Here is a 23,100-nt window from a genome sequence, read left to right as displayed (position 1 = left end):
CTAATTTATGGGATCTCTTATATATTTTGTTATGCACTGTCTTAATGTGTTTCTCAGATTGTCCTGGAATGGCTGAGGTCAATGTCTCAATCTCACCAGCAGGTAAAATTAAAGGTGTGACCAATCTCTTATATTTTATCATGTACAGATGATGAAAGAGTATTATTTCTAAAAAGTAGTCAATTGTCTCTTCATGTTTCAATCATTATTTTGTGTGCTTAAATAGTCATGCATGTGTGCATGTGTGTGTATATATGTGGTGTGTGTTTGTGTGTCTGTATATGTGTGTGTGTGTGTGTGAGAGAGAGAGAGAGAAAGAGAGAGAGAGAGAGAGAGAGAGGGAGAGAGAGAGAGAGAGAGAGAGAGAGAGAGAGGGGGGGGGGAGAGGGAGAGAGAGAGAGAGAGAGAGAGAGAGAGAGAGAGAGAGAGAGAGAGAGAGAGAGAGAGAGAGTCACTCCAGCGGAGGTTGATATCTTCCATTATTTCTCTCCATGTTATGTTTCTGAGGCAGGATTTCTCCTTAAGGATGGAGCTCATGAATTTGGCAAGTCCAGCTGACCAGCAAGTCTCAATGCTCCTCCTGCTGCTGCCCCCAGCACTGTGATTACATTATATATCCAGATTAGTCCTTGCGTAGTGATATTAAAGCTCAGGTTCAGATGCCTGTGCTGCACTTAACTGAGTCTATCATCAGTACCCTTGTAGCTAATGTTTTAAAAATCTGCTTGTGCCTTTCCTGAAGTTTCTTATTACCAAACAAAACAGGTTCACTCTTGAATTTTCAGAGAAATAACACTTTCTGCTTCACATTTGTAATTTTCTATTTTATTGCTTTTACATGTACATAAATGCACATGTGCAAAATGTTTTATTGTGCTTTATAAGGAAAGCATAGAACATTCTTTTTGAAAAAAAATGTCTTTTTATTCTTTAATCATTTTTTACAGTCCAGTCTTTATCCCCATCCTGGTCCACCCTCTGACTGTTCCACATCCCATACCTCCACTGCCACTCCTCACATCCAAGAAGATGTTCCCACCCCAAATCCCCTCCCCACCAGACCTCCCCACTTCCTGGAGCCTCAAGTCTCTCAAGGGTTGGGTGCATCTTCTCTCACTGAGTCAAGACCCAGCAGTCCTCTGCTGTATATGTGTTGGGGACTTCATATCAGCTGGTGTATGCTGCCTCATTGGTGTCTCAGTTTCTGAGCAATCTCGAGGGTCCAGGTTAGTTGAGACTGCTGGTCTTCCTATAAGGTCTCCCTCCTCAGCATCCGGCTTTTCCCTAATTCAACCACCAGGGTCACCAGCTTCTGACCTGAATTTCTCAATTTCTTCTTTACATCTTTGCTCCTAAGAAATGCTGAATATTTTAGAATTCTGGTATTGTTTATACTATTATTATAATTAATAAGGTTTAACTTTTGTTTCTGTTTCATCTACTTCATATGCATATACATTTTCTATCTCAATTTCTGTCTCTACATATTTGAGTGTGTGGGTGGTACACGTTGGCTGTCCTCTCTTACACACACACCCATTTTTTTGAAGTGTTTTGAAATTCATCAGGAGCCTGCAAAGTACTCTCTTATATTGATTTCAACCTTCTTCTCTTTCCTTTAGCCCCTGACCTGCCTCATTTCCCTTAACTCAAAGCAGTAATCTCAACTCCCACTTTACCTTGAGAATATCTAACAAGGATTCTTCAGCTTGCCAATAAATATTTTATGATTGTACTAGTTTCTAGACATGCCTTAACTTGGCCCATCCAAATGCAAAGGTTCATATACTTCTACTTAGTCTAATTTCTCTCAGCTTTTCTCATCTCCATCTTACATAGAAGTATTGTACAGATTAGTTTTTGTTAGTTTGACATGAACATTATGTCATTAAGTGACCAGGAGTAGGGACACTCAACTGAAGAATTGCCTTTATTGTGTCGGCCTGTGAGCATGTCTGTAGGAAGTGTTCTTGTTAGTTGATATAATAGGCCTTGTCTACTGTCCATGTTGCCATCTCTGAGCAGATGTTACTGGGATGAATAAAAATGCTGAGTAATTCAGTGGAAGCAAAGCAGTCTTTCTTCATGGTCTTAGCTTCTGTTTCTGCCTCCAGGTTTTTGCTGGAGTTCCTGCTTTGTCTTCTGTGGTAGAGAAGATGTCTTCTATAGCTTCTGACATTTGAATATTTGTTCTGCAGTCTGTGGTTCTGTTTGGAGAGGCTAGGAAGTATGATCTTGCTTAAGGAAGAATGTCATTGGGGCAGGCTTTGAGAGTGCAAAGACTAGTACCATTTTTGAGTTCTTTCTCTCTGCTTCCTGTTAGCAGTTTAAGATGTTAACTCTCAGTTTGATGCTCCAGTGGCCATATCTTTCTGATTTTATGCTTCCCCACTGTGATGGTTATGGACTCTTATCCCTTTGGAACTATAAGCCCAAATAAGCCCTTCCTTTTATAAGTTTCCTTAGTCATGGTGTTTTATCACAGCAATAGAAGAGGGCAACTGCCCCCAGCAATGGATGGCAATGTATTTCAATTTGAAAGTCAAATTAACCCTTTCCTCCTCAAGTTTTTGTTGTTGTTGTTCATAATGCTTAACAAAGCAGCACAAAAGCAAATTAGGACAGATCTTATTTAATCTTCTAATTTCATTTCACTTTAAATTATTTCCCCCACTCTTTCAATTTCACTAATGTAAAATGCCTAGTGAAGACTATCTAAACATGAAATCGAAAACATTTCAATCACACATTGCCTTCCAGTTTTAGACCTACATTTCCCTCCCATAAAAGATGAGAATAATTTTCAGGACATTTACTCCACTGTAAATAGAGTATGTGCATTAAATTAATATTAGCCATTTTGTAAGTGATATACAAGCTATAATCCATAGACCCAAAGAGGTTAAATAAAGAGGAGGGGTCCTGAGACAATACATGGATCTCCCTGGAAGGGGAAAATAAATTGGATTTTACAGATGGACTTGGGGTAGATGAAGAGAGGAACAGGGGGATCCAGTGTTTGAGGATTTCAAGTGGAGGAAGAGAATGCAGGGAGAGAAGGCTGGAATTGACTGAGCATTTGGAGTCTGATGTGGAAAACTAGAGCAGTGGAGATTTCCTGGAATATATGAAAGTGATCTGAATGAGAGCTTCTAAAAATGGGCAATAAGGATTCTTAACTGGCCGTACTGTATCTTGTTGCCAAGACTTCTTGTGGTCTGGCTGAGTTGCATTCAATTTAGTTGACATTCTCAAACAACCTAGGTTTGTTGCTGAGACAAAGGGTTGCTCTCCAAAATCTGAACCTTGGGCCCCATGGTTGAAGACAACACCTCAACTCATTGAACAAGAAGTTGAGTTGGTGCCTGCATATATCTTTCACTCCCACATTCTAGTCACTTTGGTGTGACAAGGTATTCTGCAGGCTACCCAAAAAGAAATAAACACCAAAACAAGGCCAAAACCTTTGACCTACAATCTGTCCTTCCTTCAAAATATGATAGGGCAAGAATGGCCTACAATCTGTGGCAGTAGCCAACCAATGTATGATTTAACTTAAGGCCCACTCCAGGAGGAGGAACTTATACCCAACACTAATTGGGTTAGCAACAATGAGAGACTAGGTAGCTCAGAGGCCTAGGGTAAAATTGTACACTACTGGTCAAAAAAAAAAAAAAAAAAAAAAACATACCACCAAAATGACTCCAATGATATAATGATATTCGGCTAAACTCATAGATCAGTGCCATATCCAATCATCATTAGGGAGGCTTTCTCTGGCAGAAGATGGAAGATGTGAGAGTTTAAATGGGAGGTCTTCATCAAGTCCCTCCCCTCTGAGCTCAGCGAATTCATAGGAGGTGGTAGAAATACTGTAAGAACCAAAGGAGATGGAGGACATCAGGAGAATAAGCCCCCTGAATCAACCAAGCACAACACATATGCACTTACAAAGTGAACAAGCATAGGGCCTACATGAAACTATACCAGATCCCCTGCATATATATTATTGCTTTTAGCTTAGTATTTTTATGGAAACCCTGACTGAGAATTAGTGGGTCTTTGACACTTGTGCCTGTTCTCAGGGCCTCTTTTTCTTCAGTTGAGTTTTCATGTCTGCCAGGTTGGGCCAGGTTGGTGGTGGATTGAGAGTAGGACTCTGGTGATGGCTTTAAAGTCTGAGGGTATGGGGGCTTTCTAGCTCTCTAATTATTCTGAAATGCTGATAATAACTTCTAAAAAGTCCTAAAAACTTTCTTGCTCTTTCTGAGGGTAAAAGACAATTTAACACCTGTAGCCTAACAGCAGAGGATTAAGCAATGCAGCCTTTGTTCTATCTCAGCAGTATCTGCTGGGCTCTAACATTTAGCCTGCTAGCCTGCTAGTTGGATGTTGCAGGAATAGAAGACACTTAGATAAGTGATTATAGAGTTTATTACCAAGTTGTAAAAAGTTTCCTATGAAAGCAACCTAAGGGGAAAAGCAGAAAGATCCTAAGTGGGCAAAGGGAAAAATTCTCTAAGTGGGGAAAGGGAAAAGAATCTAGTCTAAATGGGGAAAGGCTATCGCTTCTCGGCCTTTTGGCTAAGATCAAGTGTAAATGGGGAAAGGCAAAAAAATCTCCTTTATTGATCTTAGTTCTCTTGATGATTCTCGTCCTCTTTGTCCTCAGTACTTATACATCTTTCAGAATACATAATCACATGTTACAAAGTTCATCACAAGTTCACACAAAAAAATCAAATCATAAATTAAAATAGAAGTTTACAACACAAATGTTTACATGCATATTCATTAGGAGTAATTATCTGGCTAAACATCCATCATTTGTCTGAGCTCCACAGGTTCACTGAAGGTGTAAAACCATAACTAACTTATTAGTGAAGTTTTGTATAGAGAAACCCAGTCAGTATTTTATCTTCTGTCCTAGCACCTACAATAAATCATTAGTTGCCTTTTAATGACCTTTGGTTAATTGTTTTACAACTTCTTGGGGTGTGCTCTGGGTAGGAGAAAGTCTGGTTACCATCTAAGAGCAATTAACTGGTGACACTTGGGAGACTGACAGAGTTCTCATTGTAGCTTTGACTATCAGAAAAAGACCTAATAGCAGACCCGTTATAAAAGAGCTTAATAATCACAGATATAATTTTAGGAATTCTTATAGGATCATCATTAAGACTTAAGTCATCTATTTGTCTATATAGCATGACTACAAGATAGTTCATCTTCATGGATCTGCAGAGATCTGCTTCAAAGGGGATGTGCTCCTACTTAGTGATTGTTATATATGTTTAATAATAACAGGGAAAGCATATTAATAGCAGGAATCTTCCCAAAATTTAGTCCCTCACAGCCTTGCTAGATGAGGCCTCACTTGTCGCAGATTATATACCAATCCGAGGCAGTACACTTCAGGATGATCATCTGCTAGTTATTAACTTGTCCCATTATGGCTCCTGACACATGTCTAACTTCAATATAATAGTTTTTGCTTCATCTTGTTATATTTTATTTTGTCTGAGTAGCCTTTTTTATCTAATGAGAGACAGAAAGGGAGTAGATATGGAGAGGGAACTCAGTGGAGTAGTGTGAATTATAATCAGGATGTATTGTATGAAAAAAAGAATCTATTTTCAATAAGAAGGAAAAATCTGGAATAAAAATGGCCATACAATTTATATCTCCTTTACTTCTTTTTACTTTGGATATAGCGGACCTAGTCACTCCATGAAATACCTACTGTCTTCTTTTCATCCTCCGTGTCACTCAAAAATATATTCTCTGTGATTCCCTATATTCTTCTCTGGTTTGCTTCTCATAGCTCTGCTCTAGCACCAATGTGTGAACTAGTTCTGAGACCATGTTTACTGGCTTTTCTTTATCTTTTGACACTTAACCCAGGTTCCTCTTTCTATCTAGAACAATTTTCTTTGCAGACTATCCTGCTCTGATTTGATCATCTTTAAATCAATGTTTCATGTAGATATGGCATCACTTTTCTAGGAAATCTGTCTTGAAATTCTTCCATGAATTGCAGTTCCCCTAGCAAGCTCCTGTAGTCCTAATTATAACTACTGGTTATAACTATGGCAGAATTATAATTTATTGTCCATATATCTACTAACATTAGGATTAAAAGCAAGTACTTTTTGTATTTTCTTAAAAATATGTGCTCTCAATCCATTAGTTCTGTTAAGTAGAAGTCATTCATTAGCCATTGACTAAATGCTTAAATGATGTGCTATTTGGCTTCCTGCATAGCCAATAGACATGTGTGTGTGTGTGTGTGTGTGGGTGGGTGCTTGTGTGAGTGTATTCTTAATTTTCCCTTTCCCTTTGGGACAAGAAGGTTATGAGAGTTTACAAAATATATTCTCAGACATCAACTTCCTGTGAGTATGTTTATTACATATTGCTTCTTTCAATTTTGTTATTAAAAGTTTAAATGTTGCTGGGCATGGTGGCACATGCCTTTAATCCCAGCACTCAGGAGGCAGAGGCAGGCGAATTTTTGAGTTCAAGGCCAGCCTGGTCTACAAAGTGAGTTCCAGGACAGCCAGGGCTATACAGAGAAACCCTGTCTCGGAAAAACCAAACCAAACCAAACCAAACAAAACAACAAAAAAAGTTTAAATGTCATAAGTATTTGAAGCCACATTTATTCAGCATACTCTTTAAGATGATGAAAAAAAAATACATGTCCTGCTTGAACTGTTTTTTGTTTTCATTGGTATTAAAAACTTTAGTAAATAACTCTGACTTTAAATTATTTGTGTAGAGAATTTGTGTATAGTATGATCTCATTAATTCTTTTGCCAGAAGATTACAAAACTCAAATCTTTGCAGGATTCAGCAAATCCAGATTAATACAGCTTAAGAATTACAAAGGGGGTTTCTCTTGGGAATTTGATCAATTATTTTAATTGTATCTCCAAGTACCTACAGCCATTAAGGATCATCCTGCTTTCTAAATTCTTTGAGCCAGGAGGGACCAACCTGAAAAAGTTGCTATTTGTATGCATATCCGTGTGTCTTTTTTGTTTTATGTGTTTGTTTTTCATTGACTCTACATGTGTCTGTACATGAATGCTTAAATATGCATAGGCATGTATTTATGGATCCTTGCATGTGTGTTTTATGTGTGTATCTGTGTTTGTCTATGTTTGTTTCTCTACATGTTCACCTGAGAATCTATATTTGTACTTATGTCCATGAAGCTCATGGTTTAATGAATGTTTTTAAATTTCTTTGTGCATGAGTAATTTTGGATGAAAGTGATTATGTGTTAGAATGAATATGCTTATGTGTTATAGATATATGTGTGTCTGCATTTGTCTGCATGTATAAGCATGTATATTTTCTGGAATATCAAAGAGAATATTTGTCCAAGTGGAAATTAGATCCAAAGGTAACCTCTGTGTTATATCAATATTATGAAAGAAATCAGCTTTGTCAAAAAAAGTCTTTAGCATCTTACTGATATCAAATAATGTTTAAACAGCAATCATTACAAGTTCTGCTGCTTCTGTTTAAGAGTTTAGTTTAAACTTTATCAATATTATTTTTACTAAAATTGCTTCCTTCTGTGTTTCTGTCATTCATAATCTATAACCTAAAAGAATAAAAATATGGGTCATCTAGAGAAATGTCAATTTTTTTAATGCACAGCTTTTCCTGGGCTCCAGCATAATTGCAAATTGTAGCACACTTAATGAGGATAATAACCTAACAGCATGCATGTTGTTTTCATAAACACATTTTCCTAATAACAGACTCATGTCTGAAAGAAATCATCTAATCAATATGAATTCCTGTAATTTGTCACATATCCTGATGTGGGATTTATGTTTCTCTCAAAATCTCTTGAGTTAAAACTTGTCCTAGGAGACTATAAACAATGCATTGTCTTACTTTTTATGGCTCACTTTCATGTTTGTTAAGGAATTTTATATTATTTGTGACTATTGTGAAGGGTGTTGTTTCCCTAATTTCTTTCTCAGCCTGTTTATCCTTTGTGTAGAGAAAGGCCATTGAGTCGAGTTAATTTTATATCCAGCTACTTCACTGAAGCTGTTTATCAGGTTTAGGAGTTCTCTGGTGGAATTTTTAGGGTCACTTATATATACTATCATATCATCTGCAAATAGTAATATTTTGACTTCTTCCTTTCCAATTTGTATCCCCTTGATCTTTTGTTGTCGAATTGCTCTGGCTAGGACTTCAAGTAGGGAGAAAGTGGGCAGCCTTGTCTAGTCCTTGATTTTAGTGGGATTGCTTCCAGCTTCTCACCATTTACTTTGATGTTGGCTACTGGTTTGCTGTATATTGCTTTTATCATGTTTAGGTATGGGCCTTGAATTCCTGATCTTTCCAAGACTTTTATCATGAATAGGTGTTGGATTTTGTCAAATGCTTTCTCAGCATGTAACAAGATGATCATGTGGTTTTTGACTTTGAGTTTATTTATATAGTGGATTATGTTGATGAATTTCCATATATTAAGCCATCCCTGCATCCCTGGAATGAAACCTACTTGGTTAAGATGGATGATTGTTTTGATGTGTTCTTGGTTTCGGTTAGCAAGAATTTAATTGAGTACTTTTGCATCGATATTCATAAGGGAAATGGGTCTGAAGTTCTCTTTCTTTGTTGGATCTTTGTGTGGTTTAGGTATCATAGTAATTGTGGCTTCATAGAATGAATTGGGTAGAGTACCTTCTGTTTCTATTTTGTGGAATACTTTGAGAAGAACTTGAAATAGATCTTCTTTGAAGGTCTGATAGAACTCTGCACTAAACCCATGGGGCTTTTTTTGGTTGGGAGACTATTAATGATTGCTTCTATTTCTTTAGGGGATATAGGACTGTTTAGGTCATTAATCTGATCCTGATTTAACTTTGGTACCTGGTATCTGTCTAGAAATTTGTCCATTTCATCCAGTTTTTCCAGTTTTGTTGAGTATAGCCTTTTGTAGAAGGATCTGATGGTGTTTTGGATTTCTTCAGGATCTGTTGTTATGCCTCCCTTTTCATTTCTGATTTTGTTAATTAGGATGCTGTCCTGTGCCCTGTAGTGAGTCTGGCTAAGGGTTTATCTTGTTGATTTTCTCAAAGAACCAGCGCCTCATTTGTTTGATTCTTTCTGCCAGCATTTTCATCTTCACATGTGTCGACAGTCTGGTAACAATGGTGTGATTTTTTTCTTATCTGAGACTTCATATTAGCTAATGAAAAGCTAGCACATATATCTATTTCTAAATGAAGCATTCAACAGAGCAGGTAATCCACTAAATATCCCTCTGATTAGGTTTCAAAAACTGTTGGAATTTAAGACTATGTTAAGGTGTAGGCATTAATGACACAAACAGTAAGACTGATTGACATACTGCTTAATGCATTTCACAACTTCTTGTCACCTTTTGTATCAAATTTTTCTATTTTTTGTTACTTCAATCAGTATAAAACACATCAAGCAATAAGCTTCCTCCATAACCCTGTGTGTCTTTCAATAATATCATTTCCCTTTGATTTATCAAATACAGAAAACATTATCTGTAAATAGAATGGCTCCTGCCCACTCTTGTCCCAAATATCTAAGTAACTGTCAATCTAAATTCATCTTGCTCCAAAGTAAGGTCCTGTGCAAAGTATTTGGCACCATCCATGCTCCTGAGAAGTATGTACTTGAAATCAATGTCACAGGTGCCCTTCTACTTCTGTCAGTATCAGACATTAATGTCATGGATCTTGGAAACTAAGCTGTTGCTGATAAAAGCACAGAAACAGAATTCTTAAAGCTTCATATTCAATGTAATGTATAGTAAGATCTAGCATCAGCTTAAGTTTTAAATTTAAATAACTACATTGTTTTGGGAGTCAGAGGCCTCAATGATTTAATGAGGCTTCAAGATATATCAGTGCAAAGAGACTATGGGGTATGCTGAAAATAGCTTGGGGACTTTTAGAAAAATACAGCCATAGATTAAATTGGGACTTTTAAAATTAATAATTAAAACCAAAAAATGTTCTTGTGACACTTAGGAGCAAGATGGATTTGGATTGACAGTTTCTTAGATATTTGGGACAAGAATGGGTTGGAGCCAATCTATTAACAGATGATGCTGTCATTGAAACTTTTAAGCATCTGTAATCAAGTAATCATATGTGGAGCCCAGTAATGCATATGGGAGCATATCAGCAGGCTTAAAGATAGCATAGAGGGCATGGAGGAGGAAAGTCATTCTGACGTAGGAAATAGACTCTTTGAAGAAAAGTATTAAGCTAGTATGGCAGGAATTGAGATAGCTAGCATGCAGAATAGGACAATTGAAGATACTGAGTGAATGGGGCTTTGTAAGGCCTGGGCTTGATACTCAGATTGTTTCTGAGTGTCTAAGAAGACACTGGCCAAATTTTAGGAAAAAAATCTTCAAATGATTTATAATTTTTAGAAATCATTCTGTCCTCATGGTATGGTACTTTAGGAACATTAGAGAAAAGATATTTCACAATATTACATCTAAGGGAATGCTCCATTCACAGCATATGGATGGATTGAATACATGACACACCTTTAACTTAATAAAAACTACCTTTTGTTCAAAGCACACTCGTTTCTGGATGACTGCATACTATGCAGAAATTTTCAAGTCGTCTGATGAAAAGTTTCTGTACTTTAAAGGAAAAATTATTTTACCATATTTCTCACTTCAGCTTTTAAGTATCTGTTTTCTTATGTCATGGATGCCATATTTTTCCAACTGAATTTTATAATTTGGTAAATGTTGTAGAAAAATTATTAATATTTTACTACCTTGTATTTATTATTCACCAGAAATCTGATCACATATATTGGCTGTATTTTCTGTAGCCAACCATATTTAGGTAAGTAATACAATTATCTTTTTAAAATTTTAATTAGAAAAAATATACAATATCTTTTAATCATATTTTTCCATTCTCCTAACTCCTCCCCATTTCCACACTCACCCAACTTCATGTTCCTTCTCTCCCCATTAAAAAAAAAAAAAAAACCAAAAAACCAGAAACCAATACAATCAGTCTCAAGAACAGCACAGGAACCCTCCCACAAAATATCGAAGCAAAAGACAATTAAGAAAAAAATGTCTTTGTTTTGCCCCTTTTAAACATCTAACAAAAATATAACATACAAGATCATTCCTCTTCTTAATTAAGAAAAATCAGGGGGCTGGTGAGATGGCTCAGTGGGTAAGAGCACCCGACTGCTCTTCCGAAGGTCCAGAGTTCAAATCCCAGCAACCACATGGTGGCTCACAACCATCCACAACGAGATCTGGCCCCCTCTTCTGGAGTGTCTGAAGACAGCTACAGTGTACTTACATATAATAAATAAATAAAATCTTTAAAAAAAAATCAGAATCCAATGTTGGAAAACCACAAGCTATGTCTTCTCTAAGATTAAAGAGAAACCAAGCCAATCACTTTCTTTCTTTCTTTCTTTCTTTCTTTCTTTCTTTCTTTCTTTCTTTCTTTCTTTCTTTCTTTTTCTTTCTCTCTCTCTCTCTCTCTCTCTTTCTTTCTTTTTCATTTATCCTCAATCACAATGACTTGCTTAGAAGCAGACAAATTATAAATTCAAGCACCTATGTTAAAAAACCCAAATTCCTAATACAATTTATCCATGTAATTTTTAATGTCCTGTTCTCATCTATGTCGAAGAATCTCATACCTTTCCTCTTCAATGACAACTGCTGATATTCCTTCTGTTTTTCATAATGGTGTTAACATGTCAGAAAAAGTGTATTTTGTGTTTGTCTTAATTATAGAATAAACCTTAAAACATAAAAATTGAGTGATAAAAAATGGCACTGCCAAATTTATATAATGAATATACTCCTAATGTTAAAGCAAACAATTCACCATTGCAATGCAATCATAACTTGACACTTCCACATAGAATATAAGATATATGGATAAATTTTAATTCCAGAGAAACTACAAATTAATTTTTTAATTTAAAAATATACCTAATGTAATAATTTTAAGTTTGTTAAATGTCCTTATTGCAGTGATAAAATACTTAAAGCAAATTAAAGAACACTGTGCTGTCTACAGTCCAGCATGGCAAGGATGCCAGGGTGGTAGCAGGAACATGGTGGTGGCAAGTCACATTGTATCCACAGTCACGAAACAGAGATAGATGGATGCTCACTCACTTACTCAGTCCAGGCCACAGTCTATCAAAAGACACTGCACACACTGGACTGTGCCTTTCTTATTTGAAGCTAGTCTCAAAAGGTCACCCCCCAAAAACACCCAGAAGACTCTCTTCTAACTCATATCAAGGTGACACTATTAACCACCATATTTGGCAATCTTAATTATAAAATATTTTAGAGAAATGAGTAAACCAGAATTATTAAAATACCTTTAATTTTTTTCCATAATTACACAATGAAATATCCGCAGATATATTCCAGAAACCAGAAGGACACCTGCAGTTTTGAAGACTCAATGGTTCCTCATGAGGCAGTCATCTTCTCACTGCCTGTAGATCCCTACAGATCCTAGCATCTACTAGACTTTTATATTTGATTTTATGCTTGGCTTTACTACTGTGTCTATACTCTCTCCTAAACTCCAACATAATAGCTCCATGACCATTTAAAATTGAAGGTAAATAAAACTTTTTTGAAAAAGAAAACAATTTTTAAGCTGAGGTTTTTTCAGGTAAAGGCACAATCTGGATTGCATTACTTTGTTTTGAATCAAATGTGTTAATTTACTCTAGACTCACAAGTAAAATATTTGTAAGATATATCTGTACTGGCAAATTTCACGTAATTTTTTTATAGAAGGCTTACATGGTTCAATATATTACAAAGATCAGTTCATTGGAAAATGAGTCAATTTTTTAATTGCAACTTTTTATTGTTTAATAAATTTATAATTAAGTCCCTGGAAAAGTACCTATATTTTCTTTGGAAAGAAAATATTTGGCCATAGCATTGCTAAAATCTTTTATGAGTTTCACAAAGCAATACAGTATAGTGTACCCAAAGCCAAAATATCTTGTCAAAAACCAAATGAATAGAGTGATATCATTTTTGTAAGAAAATATCACTGTAACTACAACAATATACAACATTAAACCTACAAGCAAAATATTGAACTGTATTAAGAGTTGTATCATGGCATCTCAAATGTTCTAAATAATAAAGTATCTATTCTATTTTATTAAATATATCTTAAAATTTGAAATTCTATAGCTGTCCCAAGATAAAGCTTAAACCAAATGCATATTCTGTTTATGTTCTGGCGGTTGCAATTGCAATATTTTCACAGCATGCCAAGAAAAGGGCTCAGAAGGTCATTCCTGATGGGATAACATGGCTATGAAGAAACAGCAATCATATACCTGCATACTTCAATCTACTTTGCTATAAAGAAAAACAACATTTGTACAACGTATTCAGTCACATCAGAAGATAATAAAATTGTTTTTAAGAAAAAGCTAATATTAGAATCTATTTTTCCTAGTGAAATTTGGAAAAAAAATTGGTCTTACCAAGAGTACAAGTAGCTTCCTAAGGCACAGTATAATCATCATTGTGACTGGATCCCATGGAAACATGCTGTTTATGAATTCCTACTTATATTTTTGTAATTTGTCCATAATGAGATAGAAAAAAATAATTCTTCTGACATTAGAAGTCTAAATCATAGAGGAACAAAAAAGAAAATGTATCACAGAGTCAGTGTCATCCTTCTCTTATGAGAAGAAGTAAATATTCATGTATTACTCAGCATTCTCCTTGATATTTTTCTTTGATCTCTCAGAAGGACTTCCCCAACCTGGATTGTCTGGGGTTAAACAGATATTGCTAGGGAGATGTTTTGTTGGATGAAGTTTTTCCTGCACAAACATGAGGGCCTGAGTTTGAGTACTCATCGTCAATGTCAAAGCTGGATGTGACAGTGTCATCTGTATCCCAAACACAGTAATAAGACAGACATTTTGTGAAGTCCCTAAAGAGAGCAATATCCAGGAGAAAGCAAGCTATAGAGCAGCAAGAGGAATCCACAAGGGCTGGGAAAACAGATCATGATCTCCATGCTTATGGATGAAGAAAATATTATAGAACAACTTGATTTATATACACTTTAAATAAATTCCATTAACATCTCTCTCATAATAAGTTACTGTCAGCATGCATATAGCATTGTTAATGGAGATTTAATATCATGAAGGGCATCTACCATTATTCCTAGGAGCACCATGAAGAATGATGATAATGATAACTGTTGGAAATATATCTTTAAAATTCCAAGTTTAAAAAAAGTTCACATTTAGTGAAATTGTGTAAACTTTCAGGACAAAAAAGAGGCTTTACAGAATCATTCAGGATCAGAGGCACTAGTTGTGGCAATTGTTATGATATTCCTTTTCCCTCGAGGCTATGATAGTAGGGAGTAGGAACATGCATGCTGTTTTAAATATGTGGCTCTGAAGTTTCATCTGAATGGGAATGAGTGTGTATACCTTGCATGGCTCATTCTGTGCATCATTGCCTAGCTATGGAAAGCTTAAAGCAAGGGTTTGTCTAGTTGTGTCTTCAATAGTATTGAGATCTGACTGTTCAGAGGTTAAATACTAATGATGTATAACTCAGCTCTTCTAAAATAGTATGACTTGTTTGAAATTCAAAAATATTTTTAAAGATTAATTGTGTGTCTGCATGTGTCTCTGTGTATCTGTAATGTGTGTATCGGTACCTGTGAAAGCCAGAAGAGATATATCCTGGGGCTGGAGTTACAGGCAGTCATTAGTATCCTAATATGGGTGCCAGGAACTAATCTTAGATCCTTAAGTTTATAAAGGCCTCTTAAAGGCTGTGCCATCTCTCCAGAATTTTGCTTTATATTTAAGCATAGAATCAAATATATTTGAAAGGAGCTGATCCACATATGTTTAGAAATTACAGTTGATCAAATTTCTGGCTTTTATTAGGGGTAATAAGACTGCATAGCAATTTCAAAAAAAAAGTTTTAAAAACTGATTATTTTTAGATCAATGTCTATTTATAATCTCAACAGACAAGATGGTAACTCTGACTCTTAAAATGAATTTAACTGTAAATCATGTTTTCATTCTTCCTAAGTCTTGTTGCTTAAGCCTTTAAAGACCAGTGGAAAAAAATACTACTTCAGCTTTTTTTTCCTTTTCTTTTCTTTTCTTTTCTTTTCTTTTCTTTTCTTTTCTTTTCTTTTCTTTTCTTTTCTTTTCGAATATTCTCACCCTATAGTCCTGGCTGGTCTTAAACTCAGTATGTATTTCAGGCTGGCCTCAGGCTCTCAGCAATCCTGTGTGATCTTCCTGAGGACTGGGATTTCAGTGGGAGTCATCAGGCTTGACATTGGACTTAATCTCATTAATGCTAATTCTGGAAATAGATACGTCAATACTGAAAGACAAATAAAAACAAATAATTCATTTATACTAGCAAATGAGAAAAGAAACTCTTACTGAGAGAGACAGAAAGAGACAGAAAGGGACAGAGAGAGACACAGAGAGAACATGTGCATTTACTCTAAATCTCCATGGCCACACTTGACAAATCCTCTTTCATGGTCTACAAAATTTGGGGACATTTTATTTCCATTATATTTTCTGATTAACTTTAAAAATCAAATTAACAGCTTCATTTTAGTGTAGGGCATTTGGTTGGAATATTGCATTAGTCATGAATTTTCTTGATATGCTTATTCTGGGACTCTGACCTCTGTTCTGACCCCTGCTAACTTGCTTTCTTTCCTCTTACCTATTCCTATTCCACTCCCTTCTCTTGCTGATTTTTCTTTTCCTTTCTTAGGACATTATTGAAAAACAATCACTTTGTAATATTTTATTTCTATACATAAAAGTTGAGAAAATAAAAAAAATTATAATTTCTTATTACAATTTCCTCATTTTTATCATTTTTTTCTGGGAACAGATTTATTGAGGACCATTGTAAGATTCATATTTATTACTTCTGAATCTATTACTAAATACTAATATAACAATGTTATCATCATTTTATTACTAATACATAATTTACTTGTGTATTTGGGGACAGAGTATTGGTATTATGAATGGGAAATCCGATGTGTAATTTGTTTACAATGATATTAAAATATCTGTACTTAAACAACGGTTGCCAGAGCTCACAACTTACATAAACCTAGCAAAGCTAAGAAACTTGTGTCAGTGGACAATCAAGTAAACTTTAGACTTTCTTTTCTTTTCTTTTTTTTTTTAAATTTTTTTATTGGGTATTTTCCTCATTTACATTTCCAATGCTATCCCAAAAGTCCCTCATACCCTACCCCCCCACTCCGCTATCCACCCACTCTCACTTCTTGGCCCTGACGTTCCCCTGTACTGAGGCATATAAAGTTTGCACGACCAATATGCTGCTAGCGACACGAGCTGCAGGGGGTACTGGTTAGTTCATATTGTTGTTCCACCTATAGGTTTGCAGATCCATTTAGCTCCTTGGATACTTTCTCTAGCTCCTCCATTGGGGGCCCTGTGATCCATCCAATAGCTAACTGTGAGCATCCACTTCTGTGTTTGCTAGGCCCCGGCATAGTCTCACAAGAGACAGCTATATCAAGGTCCTTTCAGCAAAATCTTGCTAGTGTATGCAATGGTGTCTGTGTTTGTTGGCTGATTATGGGATGGATCTCCGGATATGGTAGTCTCTAGATGGTCCATTCTTTTGTCTCAGCTCCAAACTTTGTCTCTGTAACTCCTTCCATGGGTGTTTTGTTCCCAATTCTAAGAAGGGGCAATGTGTCCACACTTTGGTCTTCATTCTTCTTGACTTTCATGTGCTTTGTATCTTGTGTCTTGGATATTCTAAATTTCTGGGCTAATATCCACTTATCAGTGTGTACATATCATGTGAGTTCTTTTGTGATTGGGTTACCTCACTCAGGATGATGCCCTCCAGGTCAATCCATTTGCCTAGGAATTTCATAAATTCATTGTTTTTAATAGCTGAGTAGTACTCCTTTGTGTGAATGTACCACATTTTTTGTATCCATTCCTCTGTTGAGGGGCATCTGGGTTCTGTTTACTTTCTGGCTTTTATAAATAAGGCTGCTATGAACATAGTGGAGCATGTGTCTTTCTTACCAGTTGGAACATCTTCTGGATATATGCCCAGGAGAGGTATTGCGGGATCCTCCGGTAGTACTATGTCCAATTTTTCTGAGGAACCGCCAGACTGATTTTCAGAGTGGTTGTACAAGCTTGCAATCCCACCAGCAATGGAGAAGTGTTCCTCTTTCTCCACATCCTTGCCAGCATCTGCTGTCACCTGAATGTTTGATCTTAGCCATTTTGACTGGTGTGAGATGGAATCTCAGGGCTGTTTTGATTTGCATTTCTCTGATGATTAAGGATGCTGAACATTTTTTCAGGTGCTTCTCATCCATTCGGTATTCCTCAGGTGAGAATTCTTTGTTTAGCTCTGAGCCCCATTTTTAAATGGGTTTATCTCATTTTCTGGAGTCTACCTTCTTCAGTTATTTATATATATATATTAGATATTAGTCCCCTATCTGATTTAGGATAGGTAAAGATCCTTTCCCAGTGTGTTGGTGGCCTTTTTGTCTTATTGACGGTGTACTTTGCCTTACAGAAGCTTTGCAATTTTATGAGGTCCCATTTGTCAATTCTCAATCTTACAGCACAAGCCATTGCTGTTCTATTCAGGAATTTTTCCCCTGTGCCCATATCTTCGAGGCTTTTCCCCACTTTTTCCTCTATAAGTTTCACTGTCTCTGGTTTTACGTGGAGTTCCTTGATCCACTTAGATTTGACCTTAGTGCAAGGAGATAGGAATGGATCAATTCGCATTCTTCTACATGTTAACCAGTTGTGCCAGCACCATTTGTTGAAAATGCTTTCTTTTTTCCACTGGATGGTTTAGCTCCCTTGTCAAAGATTAAGTGACCATAGGTGTGTAGGTTCATTTCTGGATCTTCAATTCTATTCCATTGGTCTACTTGTCTGTAGCTATACCAGTAAATTAAAGAAGATCTCAGAAGATGGAAAGATCTCCCATGCTCATGGATTGGCAGGATAAATATAGTAAAAATGGCTATCTTGCCAAAAGCAATCTACAAATTCAATGCAATCCCCATCAAAATTCCAACTCAATTCTTCAACGAATTAGAAAGAGCAATCTGCAAATTCATCTGGAATAACAAAAAACGTAGGATAGCAAAAACTCTTCTCAAGGATAAAAGAACCTCTGGTGGAATCACAATGCCTGACCTAAAGCTGTACTACAGAGCAATTGTGATAGACTTTATTTTCATGGCATGGGCTTTTCACTGATATTGTTTTTGCTGTTCTCTGATAAAATTTAGAATAGGGAATTGTAATGAGTGGTATTTAAATTTTACTCTTTATCAATTATGGGAAAAAATCTTTCACAATATTGAGTCATTTTAGATACTGATCTCATTTACACCCTTATTATTTTTTTGCTATATTATTGACTAATATATTAGTATCTTAAGTGATGTTTATATTGGGAAGCAAGTAAATTTGAAACGTAAAGATGATGGCTAATTTCAGGACATGGTGACTCTACAAACAGACAGTGTAAACCCTAAGATCAGGGACTATCAGTTGTTCTGAAAGAGGAGTAATATTAGCAAATTAGCAAGTGTAGTCCCAAAGAGTCCCAGTAAAACATAAACAGATGTGTAACAGTTAATAGAAAGTTGTGTATAGAAAATGAAATAAGTTCATATAAAATCTAGCAAATGCAGTTCATTTAGCAAGATGAAATAATCTACAGTATCATGATTGTACTGGCTAGTTTTGTGTCAACTTGACACAGCTGGAGTTATCACAGAGAAAGGAGCTTCAGTTGAGGAAATGCCTCCATGAGTTCCAACTGTAAGGCATTTTCCCAATTAGTGATCAAGGAGGAAAGGCCCCTTGTGGGTGGTGCCATCTCTGGGCTGGTAGTCTTGGTTCTATAAGAGAGCACGCTGAGCAAGCCAGGGGAAGCAAACCAGTAAAGAACATTCCTCCATAGCCTCTGAATCAGCTCCTGCTCCCTGACCTGCTTGAGTTCCAGTCCTGACTTCCTTTGATGATGAACAGCAGTATGGAAGTGTAAGCTAAATAAACCCTTTCCTCCCCAACTTGCTTCTTGGTCATGATGTTTGTGCAGGAATAGAAACCCTGACTAAGACAATGAATGATGTTTCCATGTCTTTCCTTCATTACATTACAGATAGTGAGCGGTTGAGAGATGTCAAACACCAAGACATATTTTTTAGGTTCAGCAACTGGAGAAGTGTAATTTTACTCTCAGTTTTTGTTGTACTTCAGATATTTCCTGGAACATGATCATCACAGCACATTTTTTGATAATGTGTTTAGGAATTCTTTAGAGAGAAAATGATCTACTAATAAGCATTAATATTATGTAATTTAAACATTCATCTCTAGGTAATATGATATACTCATTAACTTTAGTATATCTTTACAGTAAAAGGATAGACATTGGACATTTGTGGTCTCATTTTCATGAGGAGAAAAGTTTATTTAAAACTCTTATATGCATATATAAAAGAATTTAATTAAATAATTAAGATTCTATACAGGATGTTGAATGAAGGATCACACATGTAATTAAACATTTATTTTGCATGTGTTTCATCTCTCATGAGTATTCAGTGATGACCTAATTTTAATTTAATTATGAGCACCACTAATAAACTTAGACACAATCAATAATAAGTCACTCTCAAAAATTATTAGTAAGTTAGCACATTCAAACCACTTTTAATTCTTCAGGTACTAACTTAATTTTATATATTTACTTATTATTATTGATGAATGTTCTCCTATTTGTCAAATAATAATGATATACCAAGTGTTAATTAATAGTTGTAATGACTTACAATAATAATAATAATTTAGTTCTAAAATAAATGATAAAATTCATTTTTGTGTGACAGGTTATAAATTTTGTGACTGAAGGTATTTTCATGTATATATAATTTATAAGACTAAGCTAAGAACTGATACATTGTGGACTTGCTTATTTTTATTTCCTGAATTTTAAAAAATTTATTCTGTCATAAGTTTATTATTATGAGAAAGACCATGTGTGTTTTGGAGTGATTGTGAGTGTATTTGAATGTGTGTGTACAAGTGGGTGTGCATGTGTGCACAGCATGTGTGTGTATATATGTATATATATATATATATATATATATATATATATATATATGCACATTTATTAGAAACTAGAAGTCAGATCTAGTGGGGCTGCAGTTACAGGCAGGTTCAGCTACCCGATGAGGATCCTAGGAACTGAAGCCTGGTTTTATGGAAGAGCAGCAAGCATGTGTAACTGCTAAGCCACCTCTAAAGTCTTTATGTAAGCTTTGAAATAGAAAGAGGAATGCCAATCTTATGGCTATTTACAGACTATAATAATGTCAAGAACTTACATATTTGTCATGTGTTACATATTCTTGGTTAAGATATATAAAAATGAGGTCTTAAACATATAAAATATTTCTAAAATATTCAGAAATCATTTAAAGTATATTAGTCTCTTAAATATATATAGTGTTCTGAACTTATATCACATTATTTCAAGGTAACATTATTTGATCTGTTGAAATTGTGAGACTTTTGTAGTGATACATTGAGATTTCATAATATACTTGTATTGCACTGCTGGAGATCATTTTATTGAAATAAGAAATGAATTTGCTACAACACAGGTTGTGGAAAGAATTTTAAGGATACAAAGCTACAGGAATGTGGTCTGAGCTCTGCTGATTTGCTGTAAATGGGATAGAGCATGAGGGTTTCAACATAATGAATTTAAGAGAGAACTGAAGCCAAATTATATCCATTTATGTTCATGTCCCATGAACATATATGCTCATATATGTTTAAGTAATCATATATGTTTAAGAAATGAACTCATTTGGCTATATAGGGATATATAAGGAAAAGTGAAAAGGTAAAAAGAAATAATGATTTGTAATAACAAGAAGAGCATGTTTTAGAGATTTTAAGTTGTTTCTACATGTATATCTCTGCTATATTTGAGAAATTAATCTAGATGATAAGGAATTTTATCACTGAAACCAAAGAATTGCCTATGAAACATGGATAACCTAAATGTCTTCTTGTTGATTGATCTTCTTTAATTACAGGATGCAATCCAGGAATCCTGAGGTGCTCTGTTTACAACACTTATTATTATTGCAAAATAGAATCTAATAAGTCTTATTTCATAGAAGCTGTATAAGGATGTCTAGGAGGACTGGTCATTACATTCCTATTTCCATAGTGTTTGTGTGACACCTCCTTGAAGTTTTCCTTTGATAATGTCTCTTCTTGTCACCTCTTCTCTTATCCCTTGAAGAACTATGGTCCTTTTCTCCAGAGAAAGCAGTTGGCATGCAAACCTCAAGAAACTCTTCTCCAGAGTGCAGTAATAAATTGAGAAGGAGACACTTCTTCAAGTTAAATGATACCTTCACACAACTTTAGGCTTCACTTTGGCTTCTCCTGACAAAATTCAGATAGGAAAGGTCTTGACAAGGCTCTAACCTTTAGATTTCCTTCATATTTGAAGAACAAACTTTATTTTAGTAATTGCTTTATTGATTCAGTTGTATCTCCCTATCTATAACCTAAATTAATTTCAGTATCCAATAAAAGTTTTCAAATTAGTAAGCAAGATGAACACCTTAATAAGCCTCTTTTTTTGACAACAGGTTGAAAGGTCCTACTCAAAGATGATATCTTTGTTGCTCTTATGCAAAGGAAACTGTAATTTTCTTGATTTGTAAATAACAGTTCTTAAGCAACTACCTCAATCACTAAGGTAAACTTTCTCTAGGTTTGTAAAATCATTGCATAGCTGAAACAGTGCTAAGTTTTAGCACTTTGATCAATGTTTTGCTGTAACATTATATGCTTTTTCTCAGTTCCAAACCTCTCTATGTTTAAGTAACTAAAATATTTCATTTATAGAATAGATCTAAAATAAATGTCTCAGGTTTTTAAGCATGCATAGAGAAGCATAGATGATTTATTTTTGGTGATAGGAAGAAAGCCTAAATTTAGAAGTCATTTTACTTTTACTATATAGTCCTGAAATACAGACATTTTCAGTTTTTGTGTTTCATGTTTACTCAATGAATTAAAGAACTAATATTTTAAAAATCTAGATTGGCCTTAAGTTTTGCCATTACTGCTACCTACAATTGCTTAAGGAGGAAAGGGCCAGGTTCCCAAAGCCCAAAGTAATATACTCATCAACATATGTTGATGCCCTTCTGAGTGTTCTTCCATTTAAAGACATTTAATATAGTTTTTAATCATTTGAATTGAATTAACACCCCAGCACCGGAACTCCAGCCAGTACATTTGCTATATAACATATGTCTTCTCATAGGCATATGATGGCCTTCTCATTTTTAGGGATCCTACAAAATACTTTTAAAATGCCATATTGTCTATGCTTTTTGTATATAATTGCATCAGATGAGAGAACAATCATGAATTTTAGTCAGTAAATAAACTAGTAAATCCACAATTCACACACAAACATGAGGGTAAGGGGGAGGTAGGGAGGGAAGGAGGGAGGGAGGGAGGGAGGGAGGGAGGGAGGGAGAGAGAGAGAGAGAGAGAGAGAGAGAGAGAGAGAGAGAGAGAGAGAGAGAGAGAGAGAGAGAGAATATCAATTACCTTTAAATGGGGAGATCATTTGCAATCTTGGAAGCAATACTTCATTCAACCCCTGGTCTCACAAGGATATTCATCATGTCCTACTTAAAGATGATCTGAGGCAGATAGTGAAAATGTGTATTCAGAACCTTTGTGGCAATTGGACAAACTGCTTTTAGATTGTTGAATCTGTTTTCTTTTAAAAGTGATTTCTATATAAGATATGTTGACTAATCCATTTTAATGTGCTTTATAAAGTTTCCTAGCAAGTAGGATATGAGAAAGAAAAATGAGGAAAAGAAAACTGCCATAATGGAAGAGGCATTGCTCTAGGTGGTATTT

The 23,100-nt window shown here is 35.4% G+C and overlaps 1 protein-coding gene and 1 pseudogene across 1 annotated transcript in view; both read left to right on the top strand.

The window, feature by feature from the left end:
* Nucleotides 1-23,100, top strand: part of Dok6 (docking protein 6) — a 456,129-nt gene that overhangs the window by 52,732 nt on the left and 380,297 nt on the right. The window lies entirely within an intron of this gene.
* Nucleotides 4,565-4,705, top strand: LOC115029931 (U2 spliceosomal RNA; annotated as a pseudogene).

Source organism: Mus caroli, unplaced genomic scaffold (assembly GCF_978045245.1).
Source record: "Mus caroli unplaced genomic scaffold, Mus_caroli_1 scaffold_19, whole genome shotgun sequence".
NCBI classification, from domain to species: domain Eukaryota; kingdom Metazoa; phylum Chordata; class Mammalia; order Rodentia; family Muridae; genus Mus; species Mus caroli.
This window is presented reverse-complemented; position numbering and strand designations above follow the sequence as displayed.